A 21,155-nucleotide genomic window follows, 5' to 3' on the forward strand; every position below is an offset into this window, starting at 1 on the left:
TTCAGTATTCAGATTCCCCTCAAATCTTGCTCATGCATGCAAGGACTGAGAGCAACTTCAGACATAAGAAAGCATTGTTTAGATTTATAGCGTATTTGTAGTTAAAACATTAGCACCTCTGAGAAGCACTTCTTCACACTGGATAGAGGCAACTGGTAAACACTGAAATTTGTTCCTGTCTTAGAAGGCCTGTTGAACCTTCTAAAATGTTTTTCTTGGAACTGGATCTAGTGATCCAGCTATGTATACTCTTGCTATATTTTCAGTTTATTTGAATGCATGAAGATATGCACAAGCACCTTTGCAAAAGACCAGTCAAACAATAAAAACAAACATGTTGTTCATCCAGATTGTCTGCTGTTGACCCAATCTGTGCTTTGTATTTTCCAGACTGTAGTGTAAATGTTTCCAGGGACAGATGTTGTGAGAGAGCTCTGAAAACATCTGATGCTACTTCCAATCATTTCCAAAGATACTTTTCAAAACAGAGATGTATTGCACATATTTGTTTTATGCAAGTGTTTTGGTTCATAGTATATTGACATAATATACTGACCAATACTTCAAAAATCTCTTTCTATACAAATAAACAATTATAACACCAATAATAGAACCATGGTGAAGAGGCATGAGGCAGAAAAAATAGTCCTAGATTTTCAGATATCTGTCCAAGTTTGCAAAAATATTGGTGGCTTTTAATATTATAAAAACCTTTACAGTAGAAATTAGGGAGGAGAAAATACATCAATGTAGAATACCAAATGCAAACTATTAAGTTTTATTTCTGCATTTTTAGACTTTAACCAGATACAGTGCATAATTGTGAGTGGAAGTAAAGAGCGGCTTCTAACTTAAACTGGAATTTCAGATCTGAATTTCAGCCGAAATAGGTGGATATCAACCATTCCAATGGATCACTTAGAGCTTTTAGATAGCAAGAAGACTTGAGAACCATCCATGAGGATTTATCTCTGATAAGAAATGGCACTAAAAATAAACAAAGATTTTTAAGCCTTCTTCATTTATAAAAAAAAATCAGAATTCTTTCTTTTGTCAAGAAGTAAAATATTTCTGAAAAAATAATACTTTTTGGAAAAAATATGTTTGTATTTTTAAAATAAAACTATTTTATGATTAGATAAAATCTTTAAAAGGAATTGAAGAATAGATTGTTTGGAATGTGTTGTCTATGTAGGATTTTACTTATGTCAGATCTCCCAGAGAACTACAAATTGTGGACATAAATTGTTTAAGGAAAATCATGTCTATATTGGAAATGAATTCATTGATACAGGAGAAGTTTTTTTGTAAGTTCTTCCTTAAATCTTCTCTTCCTGATTCCCTACAGTACAATGCCCTGAAAAGCTGCAAGTTTCTGCAGTTGATAATATCAGATAATATTCTATTTGAAACCTACAGCAAAACAAACAAAATGGAGAAGAATTGGCAAATTCACAAAAGAAATTATAGTCAAGTCCCAGTACCAACATAGTTAAAGGTACAACACGATAGCTGAAGTTTTTATTTTAACCTCAAGTATTTATCTGGGTTTAGGCCTATGCTCCTGAATGAAGAGGAATCAATGAATCTAGAATAACATTTTAGTATTTCTCTTTGAAGGCTTCAGCTCACTGTATCTGATTGCCAGTGAGATGTTTAATGGTAGCGAGTTGAGTTAGTGATTACTATCATTTCAGCAGGCAGAGTCTCTCTGCTCTTGATAACTCTGCTGTGGATGGAGAGCTGGAAATGGAGAACTGCCACTGGAAAGGTGTAGGAGCCTCTGTTTCTTTGAGCAAGGATAATGCCTGGGCATCATGCCTTGCTGCCAGGCAATGCTTTCTGCTGACTTCCATGCCTGAAGACAGGGATTAGGGCATCTTTAATTTGCAAGCCATGCTTTTTTATAGACTTGTATCTCCCCCCCAATCCCGAGCTGTGATTTTCCTGTTGTTTGCATGAAGGAGAAGGTCTCTGGACTCACGGACCACTAGCTCAGCAGAGGAGGGTAAGGCAAAACAATGTGGCAAACAAGTGTGCACCTTAGCAAAGGCCCATTCAGGTTCACTGCAGTTCATTCTTAAAAGCTTTCATGTGTGACTTAGACTTGCCCAATCTGGTAATGGGGGACTGCTGTAGCAAACGGTAACAGTAAAGAGAGATTTAAAATTGCATAGGTCTCCTTGGAAAAGCGACTTTGGAAAGCCATCTTTGCTACAACAGATCTGACTATTGCATTTAGCAAAGCTAGTTCTTCAAATCTGAGTGATGAATAAGACTGTACTGGGTTTTTTTTCCTAGAACTTCAAAGACGAGGAGGAGGAGCACTGGAGGAGGTTTTATGTAGTGTCTCCAGAATTATTAAATTGTAGTAGTGGGTACAAACTGTACCTCAGAGAACTTTTCAATGAGGAAATTACTATCTATGTTTCAATGAGGAAAGAGACTTTTTCCAACAGTATATAAACTTTAAGCAAAGATGTAGTATTTAGTAAGAACCATGCCTCTCAGATGTTTCTGGAGTTGACAGCTGAATAAAAGGAGATAAATTCAAATATTTTTTTTTCTTTTTCTCTCCAGTGCTGTGTTCTAGGAAACCAGTAATCCATCCCCTCACTTGCACTTCTGGGCTTCACAGAATATGCTTGTCATCACAATGTAATTATTTTTTTAAATACTGGTTGTTCTCTATTTGTATCACCACAGGACAGAGTTCAGGTTTTTGTTTTATTTTTTAGTACTTTTTTTTCCTATGGATGAGGTCTCCACAGGAAACTTTAAGAAAATTCTGCCCTGTGCAATCTCCCAATGAGTTGAAAAAGAAAGACCAAACTTAGGTTCCCTTTGTGTTAATCATTTAATTATTTGTGGACACATTTGAACACGTACCTTAGCAGCCTTATGTCAATCTGGAGCACTGTGAGGGAGCCAGAGTGAATTAGCCAGTTAAGCTGCATTTACAGATGCTTTGCATTGGCAGAGCAATACAAAGCAGCTGGGTAGCGTGCCTTAGTTTTCCCTCTACCTTCTGTCCTCCAGGTTCACATTGCTGCTTGGACCTCCCTTCCGTTCCCCTGTCTACATCTAACGCAATTTCCCAGTGTTTCCTTGCACTTGTGTATTCATGCATTTGCCAGGGTTCTCTTTCTTGTTCTTCTCATATTCCCCTTTTCCTTCTCTATGGTTATATATTTAGAAGAGAAATATTGTTAGGAATTGTGATTTTGGCTATGAATTTTCAAGAGCCAAGAGATACTCTCCCCTCCTCCAAGTTCACCTCACTCTCAGAAGGGATGATTACTTGCACAGTTATGAGCAGGATTAAATCTGCAACTTCTGTCTTAAAAAAAAAAAATCCCTGCATTAACCCTTTCTCAGCAACTTGTGAGAGTAGAGTCAACAGTGATGTTAGACAGAGGATTTCTACAACCATAATTCAATGAGAAACAGTAGAAGATTCTTCCCAAAATGGCCACCCAAATGTCAGTAAACCAGGAGCTAATGCAATCATGAGTGGTAGGAGATCAGTCATTTGTAGCAGACCTTCACATTTATCATAAAATCTCTCTGATTCTACCAGTGACCTTTCAAAATCAATAAGCCAGGCCACCTGAAACAAGGAAGTTTTCTTTAAAACAAAGAAAAAATAACTTATGTTTGGACCTTCTGTCTGCTGTTTTCTTCTGAAACAGTAAGTCACATTTTTAGCTCTCTCTTATCAAGCCACAAGTGTTCAAAATGCATTACTCACTAAATGAAAGATGATTTTCTTCTTAATTCAGTCATATGATTTCTGGAGACTATGAGTTGTATAGAAGGAAATGCTTAAGCATATTTTTGAGGAGACATGCTTTGTCTGTTCTTCCTGGCAACTGAGTTATAAAGTTGAGTGAAACTCAGTATAAAGTCAGTTATAGATATAATTAGATTTTTTTTTAAAGGATTGGAATGCCAGAGTCTTAATGGAAGGTAGGGTTTTTCTTCTTTTGTTCTGGTGGATAAAACAGGGTGTGTGTTTCTTGCTGGTATAATGAAATCAAATGTTAAAAGTAATAAAATTAATCAAAAAAGAGTACTGGATTCCAGCTAAAGAAATTGTTGAAACTATTTCTAATCCATTTCTGTGTTTATTACCTAAAGAATGCTATTGACCAGTTTGAAGCATTTATTTACTGAGTATCCCACTTTGGCAATATTTCATCCTTATTTCTTCAATATGAAAAATGTAAATGAATAAATCTCTGCATACAAATGCTGAATATTATCTTTCTTTTTATGTATATACAAATTAATTTTGTCGATATAGTTCTTTCCATGTGTCAGTATGCATTGACATGCTTTTTTTTTTTCCCCCTAAGAAAATATAATCAGAATCTATTTGGCTACCAAAAGCAAAAGAGAAGGACTTGGTGAGAATAGTTTTGTTTTTCAGGTTCTTTCTGTCTGTCTCAGATATCCTCAAACAGCAGCCAGATGCCACTGCCTCTGACGTGGTAGTAGAGAGATGGATTCCCTTCCTTTGTACCACACTACTCTGCTTCTACTGTGGCCAGAGTCCCTCTTTACTTGGATGGGTCTGGAGGTTTGAACCAGAGAAAGACGTCACGTCTGTCCTGGCAAGGAGAGGAAAGGTGCAGGTGCTAAGTTTCTAAGCTAGAATGACTTTCAATTTAATTTTAACTTGTGTATGTGTAATTTCCTTAGAAAATTAATCACATGTCCAAAGATCAGATCTGATTTTGACAGTCCCCTGTATTCTTAGGACATATAGTGTCTGAATATTCATACTGTGCATACATATTCACTCATATTAACTAGGGATGTGTCAGTGACAGTAACATAATGTGTATAATGTATGTAATGTAATGGAAATATCACTTAGTAATGTACACACTGAATTCAAACTTTTGGAAAAATAGCTTCATGAAGCCTGTTGTTTGAAAACATGATATATTTAACCAAGTGTCATTGAGTAATAAGGCAAAGGGACAAATTTCAAGATCTACGCTAACACAAAGTCAATAAATGCATGTGCAATCCAAAGATGTGACAGACAGATATATTGTACAAAAAGGATTTCTCGGACAGATTCTGTCAATATAAATATATTCTGTCGACATACATGTGCCTTGTCATGCTGCCTTGTCATAATTGCAGTCTCAAGAGCTTTAATTATGTCTTTAAACCATCGGTATTTACATTTGGTTTGTCTCATGGTCCTTCATTGCTAATGTGTCACAATCTTTTTTGTCCCCTGTGGGGGTGACAACTGGTCACTCTTCATTAATAAAATGACAAGTCTCTTATCCATGTTGTACTCGCGATAGGCTTTACAAAGTTAAACTTCAAGAGATTAAATTCCCTCCGTGGTTATCCTACAGAACACACACTTCAACAGAAAATGCTTATACGTCATTGTTTTTCCTCTGCCAATGCTAAATTCTGTTTTCCAAGAATAAGTAAAGTTGAGATGAAAACAAGAATATGACTCTCAGAATTCTGTAGTGAAACAGTGACATGTATGGTCAATCTTTAGAAACTGTAATGTAATAAGGAAAAAGATATTCCTGTGAACAATATCAGTCACTTCACTAACAGGATAGGTATATAACTTAAGTCTTCTAACATTATATTTTAGAGAATCTTCATTAAATCTAGTAAATTAAGTTTTGGTTCTGAAATCTAGCATTACCCCTGGACTTCACAGAATCACAGAATAGTTGAGATTAGAAGGGACTTTGGAGGTCATCTTGTCCAACCCCTCTGCTCAAGCATAGCCACCTACAGCAGGTTGCCCAAGACCATGTCTAGACAGCTTTTGAGTATCGCCAAGGATGGAGATTCAATTTGATCAGACTTTCATGTTCTTATATGGAGGTCAGTGTCTTGTTCTTTCCATTAAAATTAGTGAGAGTTAAAGATATGTAGCACTTAGAAGTGAGGAAATTTTATGACAATGTAAGTGAAGTAAAATTAAATACAGTGTCAGTTTAGGGTTCCCTGATCTATTTCTCATGGATGCATTTCTTTTCCTTTCTTAGGTGAAACCACAGAATTTGTTCTATGATGAACTGTGAACTACTGGTGCCAATTTACCTTGAAACTGTGATTCTGGATACCTGACTTAACATCTGATGAGAGTGACAGCAATGATGTTGCCTCTAGGTGAGTTTCTGTCTATTTAAAATTGTAAGCTGCGCTAAATAGTGGCTATAATCTTGCTGAACACAATATCATCTAAAGCCTTTTTCCAATGAGTAGAAAGACTGTCACTGATCTGCAAGTCCCAATCTGATAATTTAAACAGGGATCATAGAAACTGTCATTTCAGCAGATGGCATTTTCAAAGTGTGGAAATGCAGACCCTTGTTCCCAGGCATGCCTGGAACATGAGACCACTTAAGCCCAAGTCATTTTGTCAAACAAAAGACAAAACAGATATTTCATGGACCAAGGTGAGAGAAGGCAGTGTATGTGTAGCTGTGGCACATGCAGCCTTTCCCTTGGAAGCCAAGTGGTGGCATATGCAAGTGACATTAGCTGTGAACTTGGCACTGGCACAGATTATGCACCTATTCTCCAAAGTCCTACTTGGGTGACCTTGGCATGCTTAGCTTCATTTCAGCAAACAGAATAATAGAAATAGTGAAGGTGCAACACTGGAGAGTCCAACCAGCCCCGCCAGGAACCCTGAGCACCTGGATTACAGAGTCTTCTCTGAATATATGATTATGGGACTAGACAAATACTAACCAAGAGGTTGGGAGTTCCTGCATTTTGGTGAGATCATAAGGGGAATATCTAGGCATATGGCTCTCAAGCTACTACATTGCCCATCTGATGTAAAACTTGGGATACTACTGTCCTAGAGTAAGACTGGTTTCAGTGTGTCATGCCTCTGACTTCCACGGACACATAGGCTTAAGATGTGATTTTTTGTAGAGGTTATATAGCTGTGCTGTCTTCTTCCAAGGGCTGTCTTAGGAACCAGCTGCAGCAGGTCCACTGTAGGTTGTCTAGGCCAGGCAGATAGGAGATGCAACCTGGCACTGAGGCCATGGCACTTTGGCTATGCAGTTACCAGGGCATGAGCTATTTATTTACAGGGCTAGTTTGAGTTTTCCTACAGTAGATTGCAATGACTGCAAAGTGAGCATTGACCAAGGCAATGAAGCATTCCTGCAAATTTTATTCTTCTTAGATGGCTCTCATCAGAAAGGGGGTGTTTAGGCCTAAAAAGAGGATATGTATGGAAGAAAACCACCACCTCTGTCTAATGGGACCACTTAGAATGAGGATTAGTCATAAAACTTAACAAATGCTGGAGACATTTACAACTCTCTTCTAACGTAATGGCACCTATACCAAATACTTATATTAAATTGCAAATTTTATGTTCCTTAATACTATGCACAATAAATTAGCAAAACCTGTATCAATCTCCATGTGAATATGAAGACAAACCAGAAAAATCATGTTTATTGTTAAGGGTAAATAAAGTAAAATACTTTATTGCTCAGTGACAAAAGATTATAACATACCTTACAAAAATAGAGCACATGCTGTAGTCCATTAGAACAAACAGATTGTCTGATTATGGAAAAGACCTAAAATTCAGGAGGGAAGGAAAAGATGAGGTTTAATGGTGTTATTTGGTATTAAATCTTAACTTATTCCAGTGAGAATGAAATAAAAAAACTTTAAGGAAATCGATTTCTAGATTTAAAAAAAAGTTTCTTTTGAAGGTTAGTTCCTTTGAAGGTAGTGAAAATCGGTGGCTTATTTTGTAGGAAAATGTAGTGTTTAGATTTCTGTATGCATTCAAGTTTGTTTCACAAATGGTGAGGTAATAAATCCTACATTCTGTTCTCACCTTTGACTTAAGTCATGACTAGAAACCAATCTTTCCTATTGGAAAAAATGAAATAAGAAATAAATTACAATTGCATAAAGTTTTTAATCCTGATTGATCACAAGGGGTTTTACAAAATGTAGGAAAAAATAATTTGGATTTGGCTGTGCTGCCTTCAGGCAGTGTGGCAATGCAAGAAAGTATGTATAGTGAAGCTGTTTGTACAAAAGCATGATAGGTATACCTTGCTGGCACTTACCATAACTAACACTGATTTGACCTTGGGCAAGCATTTTGTTGCTCAAGCTTTCATCTTGAAACCAAGATATGACAAAGCCAAATATATGTGCTTAAGAAAGAACCTCACCAGAGAATACAGTAGCTTTAACTACGTTTTATGATACTTCTTTAGGAACTAGGAGGTCTCAGTCTCATTTATGGTTTCTAGGCACTACTATAGTAAAGTAATGGGAAATTTTATTTTTGCATTTTGAACTTGATTACATCATTGTGGCCTACAGACGTAATTCAAAGATATCTTTATCTGCATCTGTCTGTATGTCTTTTTTTTAACTACAAGGGGAAAAAGTCAGATTTTAAATCCCTAAAACTGAATGTTAAGTTTCTACAACACAAATAGAAGACATCTGGATATCTTTCTTTTTTTTTTTGAGCAGTTTCTAATGCCACAGATGTGAGTAAATATGGATATAATTAATTTTCATAACCTTTTAAACATGTAGTAATTTTCTACTAAAAAAAAGGAAACAGGGAAATTGTGCTTTGGAAACTTACATAATTCAATATTGTAAAGATTAACCAACCCTGAAATAGTATAATAAATGGGAGACGAGAGATGTTCAAGATACAAATGCATGACCTTTGGAAATAAATAAATAAATAATCAAAGCACAGGATTGTCATTTATAGTTGACTGTGGTTAGACTTTCATTGGAGGTAGCAGAACATTGATTCAATAAAACATCATTCAGCAAACTGTCCTTTTTCAGCAAGGCACATAAATATTTGCCTAACTTGTTTAAATCCCACAGAGTTTAATTCTGTGCTGAATCAGGTAATGGGTAAAATTATGCTTAAAAGCAAGGCACAAATTTCAGCCTTCTGATCTTCTCATTAGTTCCTTGCTTCCTCTCTCAACTTTTGCTACTTTCTTAAATCCCTCTCCAGTTCCTAGCTGTTATCAACTGAATGCCACTTTTTTAATATAAAAAAAGTATTTTAATCATCTGAAACAACAGGTTTAACAGTATTTGGTGAAGTACGTATCTGCACACCTGGACCCCCTGCTAGGTTGGAACTCTTTGACCACCAGAAGGGAGGAAAGGGAAAAGCCAACTAAAAAAATTTAAATCAGTCACATTGCTTAATACTGATTACCCATCGTTGCTTCACTCAAATCTCTTTTGTTGCATTAACTGAGTTTTGTTTCTTTTTCGACTGTGCAACTGATAATTGTTATTTGTGTACTCAAAATGTACAGAAGTGCAGTTAGAGTGAAGACTTGCCTTTGTTCCCAAATGGTTGGCTTCACTGCCTGACCAAAGCTAAAGGTCAGCACAAGAGGAGGACAACTCCTTTTGGATTACTAGAAATTTTGTTATAAGGAGCATTAATTTGCTCTAGCTTCCCTTTTGGTAAGTCTTTGATCTATGGCTGTAGAATCATGGGGACTGGAACTAATGTCATTGCTTCAGAGGAGACTTCACAGCAAAACCTAACTGGATTTGCTCCTTGAGAAGTAAAGTAAAGCAAAGCAGGATTGACCTTAGCATCCAGCAGGCCAACAAAAGCAGAGATGCTATCCCAGATCTGGTCTGGTTAGCAGCAGTTCTGTCTCAGAGACATCTGATTAGACGAAAGCCAAATGGATACCAGTAGCACTAACTGGATTTATGAGTAAGACAATAACTGGAGGAGGGTTGTAGCAGATCTAAGACTTGCAGAGAGGATAGTCGTGCTGTGGAACAGTATGTATGACTCCTGTCCTGGTGCACATCTGTATGAGAAAAAAACAATGACTACTTGAGCTTTATTTTTATTTCCAAGAAACTTAGTCTCAAAAGACTCTCTTATTTCTGCCCCTAACTTCCTATCACTTTCACTGTTATCTGCAATTGTATTAACATATTGACAAACCTGGGAAAAATATAACCTAAGCCATTTATCTGTCTTCATAGGATAACCATGATAGGTGATTAGATTATATTAGATCTGGACTTTGTCCTCTAAGGTAGTTCACTCTTTGGTTATTGGCTATCTTCTGGAAACTGCATAGTTTGTATATAGCATTTGAGAAACCTTCCAACAGCAGTCAAAATTTTCTAAAAAGGAAAAGCACTAGCAATTAATGACTGTTTCTCCTTACAGAGAAGGATAAAAAGACAAAGAGAGGAAAGTGATGAAGATGCAGAGTTAAAACAGTTTTGTTATAAAATTAAGATTTCGAGTAAAAATGGAAATTTATTCTTAATGGAGATAGTATATAAATAATAAATACTGTATTTCAAAATAGTGATCCAGAAAACTACTGCTGCCTACCAGACAAAACAGTAGAAGCTATTGCAGTGTGTACAAAAAAGGTCCTAATGACAGTGCCCTTTATCGAAAGACTACACAAACTTTCATGGGTAAGGAAGGAAATACTTCTTGTAGGTTAACAACTGACTGAAAAAAAAAAAGGAACCAAGAAAAAGGATAAGATTAGTGAGTCTTTCAGGTCCTACCATAACAAAAGTGAAGGAAGAAAAAGGTTTTGAAACTTGATCTGAGGACATCCCAATAACAGGAGCTCATGAATTGGCAGCAACTGCTCTAACCAGATTAGTGATAAAGCTTCTGACATATTAATGAAATTTGTTGCAAGTCCTCTTTAAGTAAAAGCAGAATCACCACAGCACATCACAGGTTTTTATGGTAATGGAGGCTGAATAATGAGAAAATGCAGAGTTGTCATCTGATTATGAAGATCCCTCCTCATTGAACATAAAATGCTAAAATATCTGAAATATTAATATAATTGTACAAGGTCCTGAAAATCACAATAAAAATATTTTATGAGTATCCTTAGTGTGCCTGTGACCTATAGAGATCATTAATTTGAAGCCTAATAGCCTACCTGATACTGTACAACTTCCACAACCTGATTTGGCAGAATTGTATTATATGTATAATATTGTTAATAATGTAAAACATAATAGAATGCCACATGGTATTATAAAAAACAGGAGAAGTAGATAATTATCAATATTACAATATGCCAGTAAGAGATCAAAGAATATAAAAGTTATATGGACAAATGAAAGTCTGATGATCCATTAATTTCCTTTTCAAGGAAAGATTACACCACTGGAAAAAATGGACACAATTCCCATAGCTTTTGTCTTTAATAAAAAAAAAAAAAAAGAAAAAAGAAATTGTGTAGAAAATTAGAGACTCAGTGCAGTAGATTTTTCTCACTTAAAAATATAATTTAAATGATTAGAAAGCACTGTAATTTTTTTCAGATCAAGGATACTTGATTGTCCTTATCATCTGTACTTTTTCTGCATCCCTGCCTGATATACCTCCTTATCACTTAACTAGCTAATCAATCACTAGACTTTTCCCTACATTTTAAGCACTGTAGAAGAGTGTCTTTCTAGAGTAAGAAAGGTGCCAGTGTGTTGCCCTTACTCTGAATCACCTCTGTTCGCTTTATCATCTACATCCCAAAGCTTAAAATAAAGCCATTATATATTAGAATTCAACAGGGCCTTTAAGAATTGCACGAGTAATATTTATTAAATGTTCACTTTATTAGGATTAAGATTGCCTGTAGTTGTAGAAATCTTCTGGAGAAAAAAAAAGTAATTAAAAAGAATGAACTGAAAATGATATATTATAGTGGTCTGCACAGGCAAGGCATGCCTCTAGTGGATCAGGGCTTTGCTTACACTGCACGAAGTACAAGTGCAGAGAAGAGCATGGAAATCCTTACCTCACCTGCTTCGGAGAAACCAAGCACGCCTGGCTTAGCCTGCCAGTACGTTATTATACTGCTGAATGAGACACAGTGCTGTGACATCAAGTATCTCAAAAGGTACAAATGAATCCTAATTTTTCAACATCCTCACCCACTTACTTTTCTTTTTTCTGCTTGGTGGATCAGAAGCGCATTATTAAGCACAATGGGCCAAATGGTGTGCTGCCCTCCCTCCTTCTGCTGCCCCCTCAAGTTGAGGGAGCCTGTAGCTTGTGTATCTTAGAGAGCAAATATGATAGTATAGGAAGAACAAACAATACCATGAATCCATCAGGACTTTTTGCTCTTCTTTTTATACCACAAGATCCCGTTTTAAAATGAAATGGTGCTTATGGCAGGATTTCATTGGGAAAAATATTGCTGCTTTCTTTAGATTTCTGTTGACATGCAGCAATACTGGTGAGTTTGCTTTAGATTCAACAATATAAAAAAAAAAAAAAGGAACTTTGCATTTTCAGAATGGATTTTTATGGCTAAATGGATGCCTCTGTTACTACAGTGATATTTGAATTTAGAGGAGCTCATTTGCTTTTGCTGAAAGGGCATTGCTGAAAATTTTGCATGAGCAAAAGGAGGGGTCCCAGCTATAAACTCAGGGTTGGCTAAAGGCTGAAATTGGTCAAAGCATTTGGTCTGAAAAGCCACATGTTATTTCAGAAGGGTAAGAAATATAAAGTATTTGGCATATGTCTTAAGAACTTACATGTATTTCCTTTCTTACTACATACTTGTGATGATGAAGTTATGAAAACCCTTTCAGAAGAAAGTAAAAAATATCCCCACTCTATTCCGCTTCTACCCTCTGCTTCATAGACCTTAGACCCTGCTACTGAAGTTTGTGTGATTCTGACCTTTGTAAAATGCTTTGTGAAATTACCGGAGTTAAATCTCTGTGAACAACTATACGCCCCTTAAGAAAATCTTTTACCTCTCATTTTGTGGCTACTGCTGCTTACAAACAAGAGTATCTGAAAGAGCAGAAAATTTTGCATGACTTTGGGATAATAGAAAGAAACCACATTTTTGATATCAAACTATTAAACATGTTTGTGTTCACATTCACACACATTCTCAAAGAGTAGAGCATTTGATGTCACACAAAAAAAAATCCCCAAACCACGTACTATGAAACTAATTTATTAGGTATCACAGATCTTTGAAGAGTAAAGTTAGCAGGCACAGACTTTCTTTTTCTTCTGTGTAGGCACAATGCTTGGCATAGTAGAGTCCTCACTTCTCTTTCTATGACAATAATATAAATAAATAAATACTATTGATATTACAACAGCATCCGTAAGCCCAAGTGAAAGGATGAAGCATTTTGCTATGCATGATACAAATACCTGGTGAGACATAGTCCTGGCTTGGAAGGGCTTAGAATTTAAACAAACAGAGCAGACCAGGTGGGAAAGAGGAGATAGAAAAAGAGGCAGAGAGATGTAAACTGTCTTGCCTAAAGTCACAAACAAAATCACTGGCTGAAAATAGATTCCTATTCACTGAACTACATTGCCTCCCCCAGAGGTGCTTGCGTAAAGAAACACTGACTCTTCCTGCAGTGCATGTGGATATTCAGATCTGACTCAAACAAAAATTAGTAGTGGAAATGTGTGCTCAGCCCTCTCTGTAAAAGGCTGAGCTGACTTTCAGGCTTCAGGGAACTGCAACGGTTATCAAAGCTAGCATCTCTTCGGCCATTAGTAACAGAAAGACCTACATGAGAACCAAAGTAACAAATGAGTTTCTCTCGCACCTACTGTTTTGGAAAGTGATTTCTGTACCTGTTAATCTATGCTAGCTGATAGGGGAAAGTTATTTGCGGTTCCACTTGATTGGTATTTCATCAGACATATAATTTGATATGCTTTAGAGTCTGATTTAGTTTCCTTCTAGGTCTGTGCCCCAAGGCTGAGATGACTAGTTCTCGTATCCATTTCCAACTGTTATCCTGATTTTTAAAGCCAGAAAGGGTGAAAGCATTTTCCTCTTTTCTTGTCATGGTTTCTTCGTGTTAGCTGGGTGATTTTCAAAATTAGGTTCTTTTTCTAGACTCATTACCTGATTATTACTAAATTGATCAGTCTTCAATATTTTTGCTATAAATATCTGTCCTGGAAAAGCACACCTTGTCAGTTGTGCTCTCCACTTGAAGATACAGAGCTGTGAAGTTTTTAGAGGACATATGAGAAAGGTTCTCTGTAGAGGATTTATCTCTGTAAGGAATAAAGCTCTCTATGCAGTTTCAACAAGATCAGTTCCTCACCATCAAAATAGAAGAGAGCATCTTGGCTGCTCTTTGGTAAGTGCTAATTAAGAAAGGATTCTGCTCCCTCAGACAGATCAGTGCTGAGCTACTCCAACAACATTGATTGTGCATTTGTAATCAAGACTCAAAGGCTACCAAAGGATTAGGTACAAAATCAAAAAGTGTTATTGAAAAAGAAAATCTGCTGAATCTAGCAACTATAAAGTACTCTAATCTACAACATATAAGTTTAACAAAGATTTAAATGACAACAGAATAAGAGAGAAATCAGGGGAACTTTAAGAGCTCCAAAGACATGCATATGTCCATATTTAGACCATATACATGTTTTCATAAGCTCATATGCTGGATATGTAAGCCATTATGACAAGTTACAATTTCTGATTTTGTGAATTTAATCTACCAATAATCTACACATTTGAATACCATTCTTAATCACAATATTTTATCTACAGAGATTAATATTAAGAGGTCGTAATTTGCCAACTATTTTTCTTCATACTATCGGCAGCTAAATAGAAAACACTGTATTTGATGTTCCAACTTTTTCTATTTTCAATTCAGATTCAGCCTTTCGCTAGTACTGATTTCTGTATAGGAAAATATGCATGTACCTTCATGTTATTTTGAAACTCTGCTAGTCCTCCTTTATGTCCAATTATATCATAGTGACTACAAAAATTCCCTAATGTTGCGGGAGAATGCAAAATGGAGACAGATTTAAATTTCTCATGTCTGCAAAACCTTGTCTTGGCAAACTGATTCATTTTAAGATCTGTCCAGCCAACAGCTTGTCTGTTTTTTGGGGTTTTTTTTCTCTAATTGCTTAATATTTTATGTTCAAATTCTGCAAATGAATATATTTATGGTTAGGTTTAATCAGTGGGATTCCCTTCATTCTTAGCTTTAAATACATGTAAGGATTTCCTGGAAGAAGGCTTTTAATTGTTGTCTTTTAATTGCATTTTCAAGAGTATTACCTCGTCCTTTATGTTTCTCATAAGGATTGCAAGGAACTGTTATTTACTACTTTCTTCATATTCTGAAATTTTCACTTGGGATGCGTATAAAAAAACATGTCTTACACTCCTTCTTCTAGCATTGACCTCTTATATACTCTCAGGTGCTGCTATTTCTATTAAATTCAAGAAAAATAATAGTTGCTAAACAAACCTTGTCATCTCCATACTGTAAATATACAAATGGACATTTTCTATAATAATATCTGTTTTTACAGTCTCAAACTGGAAGCTTAAATAATTATAAGTGCAAGATTCCATCAATAATATTCATGGAAAGAATTTAGTTCATATACCCTTTTAAATAAGTATAGATCTATCTGTCTGAAATGATGTGCCACACATACACAAGTTGTCAAAAATGCAGCACCATGCCCACAGAAATGGGGTCACTGATTATGACTGAATTGAAAATGTCCTTTATGGGGTAATTTCTGTGCTCACTAACATCATACATCACATTTTGCATACACTTGCATGATTTGACCCGAGGGTAGAATTTTCCTCCAAATTTCCTTTGTTACAACACTTGCAGTATTTGTGCCCACAGCCACCTCAGACAAGCTACAGACTGGACCTCTTGACTTGTAGAAGTTAGAGATGGAAAAGATCTATTATGTCCTTTACTCCATTCCTCTGCTCATGTGAAATTGTTCTGTGCAATCTTTTTGAGAAGATACTGCAAAGTATAATCCTGCCTAAGCAGGGGGATGGACAGATGACCTAACAGGTCCTTCCCATCTAAAATATCTCTCATGTTAGGACTAACTTCACTGTCCTTGTTATCTCCCACTTACAAAATTCAGGGACCAGACATCTTCATGGGAACTGCTCATGACTTAGGCTTTTACTGCTGCAGTTGTCGCTCTCTCTTTCAAGCTTCCTCCCCACTGTAAGCTGTCATGCATGAATTTCTTTTTTCCACAATATGCTGAAGTTTCTATCTGTTGTAGGTGCACAGTGAAGTGTGACTTGTATTGCTGGGGTGATATATTTTGCTAGTTATAGCCATTTCTGTTTGGTAAAGACTTCCTTTTTGCTTCTGCTATCACATACTGTAAGAGCTGTAGCAAAGCAATGCATGATAACTTTCATCCTGAAACATACAGATAACATCAATGAAAGGATGTTAAGTCATCTACATAATTAAATAGCAATTGGCCTTAGCCATTACTCATTATAGTGTAGCTTTTTGTCATTCTGTTTGATGCTAAAGGATGTTCAGCTGCTTGTAATTGATAGAGAGGTTTAATCTGCAGTGGTTTCACTGTAATGAGCCAAGCATGAAACTATTTTTTATTTTAAAAAGGCTAAAAGACCCTTGTTTGGGTGTAGGCATGGGGACAATGCTTGGGGTTCCTCAAATTCCCCAGGTATAGAAATAAGTTTTTCTTCTATATTAGTTGATTTTCATAAAGTGTTAGTTGAGGAAAGATTGCTTTTGCTTCAGATGTAAAAATGCAGACCTATTCACAAGAATTGAATCACACTGAAGCTATCAGAATAATGTGTTTCTAATCTGGGGACTCAGAATAGCAGAGGGGTAGGAAGAAGCACTGAGCATTTTGCCAGAAATGAATCAAGAAAGAGTTTTCCTTACTTCTAATGATCCTAAAATCTCTAATGAGGCTTCTAAAATTTGTAAAACAAAATGGATGCATTTGAATAGCAATAAATTGATTATATTGTGCAATTGTTTTTTGTGAAATTCTATGCAATATTCATAGATATCAGCTTTGAGGGGAAGTCAACAAGAGAGCTTTGAAGATGGCTTTTTTTTTTTTTAATTTATTTTATAATAGTATCTCTAACATATTAATGACCATGGCTGGAAATAGTGTTGTACCTTAGCTAAGTCAGCAGAAAAAGAAATGTCCAGCTAACTGTACTGAAGGGTTCTGATCCATTGTCTTTGAATAAATGTTTGCAGTGGTTTAATATACTACCCAACTGTTACTGACTCACAGCTCTGTTACTGACAATTTTTGCCTCCATCACAAAAGCAGCAGAATTAGGTGATATTGACTTACAACTCAGACGTTCCACTTCACCATCCAGAGTGTAAATGTGAATTCACCTTTATCTGTGGTTTAATCTAATACTCTGAGTTGCTGTAGCTGAGGCATAGGCAAATCTTTTGTTTTGCCAGCTCCAGAACTATGGCGGAGGAGTGAATATGACAGCTGGGGCATAACTATATCAGCAAGAGTTAGTCAATGAGCCCTAAACCAGATGAAAGACAGAAGAACTTTTAGTCCAATGTTAATGATCATCAGCTATCCAGCAGGCAGAATGTCAATAAAAAAACTAAAGGTACTCCTTTTTCTCCTTTCCAAATTAACCCTGTACCAATGGTGAAAAATTCCTCTGAGAGAAATATGTCAAGACATTGGGAGACTCCAAAAGTATAAGAAATACTAGAAGGAGAGCAAAACATGAGAGAAAAACAACAACAACAACAACCCGAACTACAAAACAAACCAAAGAAAAAAAAACACACACAAAAAACCCCAGGCTGCTTGTTCCTGAGCAATGAGATTGATTGGGAAAACATCCCATAGAAACTGTCATGAAACATTTAGCTAAAATCATAGACTATTTTAGTTGGAAGAGAACTCTGGAGACCATCTAGTCTAACTCACTGCTCAAAGCAGGTGTTGTCAGATCAAGTTGCTGAGGATTATATCTAGTAGAATCTTGAACACCTCCAAGAACAGAGATGACACAACATCTCTGGCAACCTGCTCTGGTCTTTGACTGCCCTTATTGCTATGTAGTTCTGAAGATAATGGAGAGAGAGGAGAAAAATAATCAAGAAAATGAGACTAGAAATTCTATGTAAGACCCATACTTTGCTCCTTATAAAGATATGACATGGGGGAAATCATAACCTTTGTGCCTTTGAAAAAAACTGTTTGTGTCAGCAGAATTTGACTGAAATATAGAGGATGCATTATTAAGCATAGGTGTTGTGTTTGATGGCCGAGAAGTGAGTTGCCTAGTGCAAAAGACGAGGGAGAAATATACTTTTGTGATTAACATGGTTATTTTGTTTTCTGCATCAAATCAATATGATTCTGCCTTGCTTGTGGTAGTTAAAAGTTTTGAACTACTCACCAAGAGATGATGACAGACTTTTCATATTGAAGAGAATTTGCTATAGAAAGAGATTTTTAAAAGTTCTAGGACTGTATAGACCTTCACATGGCTGTAAAAGTAAGAAATGAATGTACAGATCCAGGGAAAAATACAGCAAGATCTACTATGGTTTAGGTATTTTTTTTTTTCTTAGAGAAAAGATCAAAACAGCAATGCATTCATATTAAAAGGGAAAGAACAACACTGTTTCTTCATCAACACAAAGGGGAAAACATTATTGTTGTTTCACACTGTCGTGGTTTAGCCCCAGCTGGCAACTAAGCACCACGCAGCCGCTCGCTCACTCCCCCCCGGTGGGATGGGGGAGAGAATCGGAAGAGCAAAAGTAAGAAAACTCGAGGGTTGAGATAAAGACAGTTTAATAGGGAAAGCAAAAGCCGCGCATGCAAGCAAAGCAGAGCAAGGAATTCATTCACTACTTCCCATGGGCAGGCAGGTGTTCAGCCATCTCCAGGAAAGCAGGGCTCCATCACGTGTAATGGTTACTTGGGAAGACAAACGCCATCACTCCTAATGTCCCCCCCTTCCTTCTTCTTCCCCAGCTTTATATGCTGAGCATGACGTCATATGGTATGGAATAGCCCTTTGGGCAGTTTGGGTCAACTATCCTGGCTTCTTGGGCACCTGGCAGAACACGGGAAGCTGAAAAGTCCTTGACTAGTGCAGCAACAACTAAAACATCTCTGTATTATCAACACTGTTTTCAGCACAAATCCAAAACATAGCCCCATACCAGCTACTATAAAGAAAATTAACTCTATCTCAGCTGAAACCAGGACATACACATTACCTAAAGGAGTCCTTTAATCTGATTTTCAGGTAGCACTTTGATCCTAAGATAATCACAATCACAAAAAAGGCAACACAATCATTGTCAAATAGACCTTTTTTCTTTTTGATGTAACTGTGTAATTAGAAGTGACTGAATTTCCATTCCCTGAGAAAATTCTGATATTTCAAAGTTTGAGTTGATTTCATATCAGGATGTAATATTTACATTTTAATTTTTTGTCAAAAGAAGTATTTCAACTTTCTCCAAAAATTAGTTTTGCACTTCTCTAGTATGCTACCAAATGATAAAAGGATATATTTGAAACAAAATTTTTCAGTAATACCCAACATACATTTTTAATTAAATTGATATGTTCCAAAGAAATATGCTGATATTATAAAATCACCATTAAGGAATGTACCCCAATGAGTTCTAATAATAAATTGAATTTTTATTAATAGTAAAGGTAATCCCTGATCCTAAAAATCATGCAAATCTCTGCTCCTAATCAGTAAGTAGTTTTAGCATGGGATACTGTCGAGTCACTGGGAACTGTAGCCAGCTTCTAGAAGCTTTTCTGCATAGTCTTTCTTTTGCTTTGCAAGATTTTCTTTTTTTTTTAATATGCACTTCCTTTTCTATGAATCAATAACATAAGTAAACACAATATGCTGGTATGTAAATGAATTATGTACCTCAGTTTAGCAATTAATATGGTATAGGTATAAGCTTTTACTTTGCAAACAATGATTCATCACTGGTACTCCACTTAGGGCTGGGTGACCATGCATCATGATTTTCCAGTAACTTCTAATTTGTGACTTAAAAAATTAAATTAAAACAACTTGTAATACTTTTCAGTATTCCTTCAGAATTTCCATCAGCCATTCTATGCTCATCTGAGAAAAAGAACCAAAGTGGTGTCCCCTTTACCAGGGTGTTCTGTTCTTTACAGTGAGAAAGCTTTTAACTCCTGTTTAAGGCAAAATGAAAGAGAACTTTGGGATCATAGCAGATAGATATGACATATTAGATGGCCAAGTCCATGCTCCTGCCAGTTCAAGATAGTCCTAGTAATCAGGTATTAAACTGTTATTATAAATGACCTTAGGAGATAACTTAGCCTGTAAAATTTCTTTTAGAAGGTCATGAAGAGCTTCTGGGGATTTAGTGAATCCAGGGACCTCACAAATCCCCTGCATTCTACTTTTTTTTACCTCTCATAACTATCCTCTTGCACAAAGCTCTGTCTGTTGAGTTGGACCTCCATATAGCAATTCTGGTCAACAGCAATGCTTAATCACTGTAGTCCTTAAAAGGTGCAGAACATGAACATACATCCACATGACTAAAACCTCACAACTAAGTAGATAGGCCTGCCTGTTGCTCCTAACAGTGGAAGTGGAGGGGAGAAGGGAATAATACAAGCAATGGAAATAAATAGACGTGCCGATTCATACAGTCTATAAGGCAAGCTCTCTGAGGATCACATATCCGTTATGCTTTGGAAGACATATCTGAATAATGTGGTAAGCATTGCAGTGGCATGGAGTTTCTCCAGCAAACTGCATTACTTCAACTGGCAGGAGGAAAATTAAAGGTAGGTATTTTACTTGATTTTGAAGTTGTTCTTTGGAAAAAAAAAAGCACACATCAAGGCTCTTTCTGCAGCTTTACTACCTTTCATACAGATCTTCATACTATAAAGGGAAATAAGGCACAAGTTGGCAATTCATAAAAATAACCAGTCTGAAAAAAAAATTGAAAGAAAAGAAATTGTGACTAAAGATCTGGAGACTGCAACTTGCCTGCAGTTTACAGGAGGGACAACTCTCTAGGTTTTAAGCGAAAGAGATGTAGTTCACATTACAGTCCCAGAGTTACCTCCTTTTTTTTTTTTTTATTTTACATGTAACTCCTTTTTCTAGAAAGCACTAATGTGATTATTTCTTAACATATTTTTACCTGTAACTCCTTATTTTAATTTAAAAAATGCACTAAAGATGTAAAAGTGAGATGTAAGAGAAGTGTCAAAGAGAGATTGC

At 36.2% G+C, this 21,155-nt stretch overlaps 1 long non-coding RNA gene across 1 annotated transcript in view; it reads left to right on the forward strand.

Moving 5' to 3' along the window:
* Positions 1–6,104: 6,104 nt before the first annotated feature.
* LOC140649118 (uncharacterized) overlaps positions 6,105–21,155 on the forward strand; it is a 63,169-nt gene continuing 48,118 nt past the window's right edge. Inside the window, exon 1 of the long non-coding RNA XR_012041475.1 lies at positions 6,105–6,165. This is a non-coding gene — a long non-coding RNA (uncharacterized lncRNA). The remainder of the gene's footprint in view (positions 6,166–21,155) is intronic.

This window comes from Ciconia boyciana, chromosome 1, assembly GCF_034638445.1.
Source record: "Ciconia boyciana chromosome 1, ASM3463844v1, whole genome shotgun sequence".
NCBI lineage: Eukaryota > Metazoa > Chordata > Aves > Ciconiiformes > Ciconiidae > Ciconia > Ciconia boyciana.